Genomic DNA, 1,292 nt, shown 5'->3' with positions numbered 1-1,292 from the left:
GAACCACTCACCGCTAGTCACCTCACAATGTGTCATGTGGGGATCTTTTTGATGGCCGAGCTCGTAACCCTTGAGGTCTCCAAGAGCAACACCACCATGGGTAGCTTACCATTCACCTTCTCTTGTGAGTGTTGCCACACCATCACATTGCACTACGGGCACTGCTCACTCCTCTCACATCAAATCACTCACACACACTCACGAGCATGGATTAGAGAGAAGATTAGAGAGAGGTTTAGCAACATGGAAAGCTCAATTACATATGGGAGAAATTATCTTTTATACATGGCCATAAGTGTGGCTAGGTAGGCACCCAAAGCTTCTATTTGGCCTATCGCTTATACATTGCTTCATATCATAATACATTGATGCATTACAACACTAGGGAAATTATCCTAGCTCACTACCATATGCTCTTGGGGGGGATGGGAAAAACACCATTACTTATCCATCGGACCTTTACGAACGAGCGCCTATCCAAGTTTGAGATTTGGACACCATTGCTTTATGGCTTGTTTGTACATAAGTTTGGCGTGTCCATCCTTGACATTTGATGTAGATTACTCATGCTTTGGCATATAATTGGGTGTGGCAAAACTTTTTAACCCTAGAATGGGGTTAACACCCACTCTCTTAGAGACTAAAGTACCAGCTCTAGAAGCTTAGGAAACTGAGAGACTACATATTCATGAACCTACCTGTAGTTAATGGGATATCAATAGTGGGATACCCAAAGATACATATAGAAAATGTACTTTCAAGACCATTACCAAAATCATCGATTGGAGCACCAGCCTATGGGCATATGGGACCATCCTATGCACCTATACCTCCTAGCCTACCTGTAGTTAATGGGATATATTGGTATTTTGATACCCAATGAATCATATAGCAAACGTACTTCCAAAACCATTACCAAAATCATTAATTGGAGTACCAACTTATGGGTATGCGGGACCATCCTATGCACCTTTACCTCCCGTAGCCAAAACTAAAAACATAGCCCTAAAAGTCTCTAGCACCAACAATTGAGCCTACATAGCATAGAGCACAAGCTTGCATTCTTGATGAAATGAGGAGAGTGCTAGATGTTGTTCCTATGGTGATCAGAACGCCAAGAGAGCAAGAGAGATAAATATGACCATGGCCATCCGAGGAGAGTGTTAGATGCCATTTCTATGGTGGTCATACTGCCAAGAGGAACACGAGATAAATATGACCATGGCCATTTGAGGAGAGTGCTAGATGTTGCTCCTATGGTGGTCAGATTGCCAAGAGGAACGAGAGATAAA

Source organism: Cibotium barometz, chromosome 61 (assembly GCF_041138505.1).
Source record: "Cibotium barometz isolate CiBa-2024 chromosome 61, ASM4113850v1, whole genome shotgun sequence".
NCBI lineage: Eukaryota > Viridiplantae > Streptophyta > Polypodiopsida > Cyatheales > Cibotiaceae > Cibotium > Cibotium barometz.
This window is presented reverse-complemented; position numbering follows the sequence as displayed.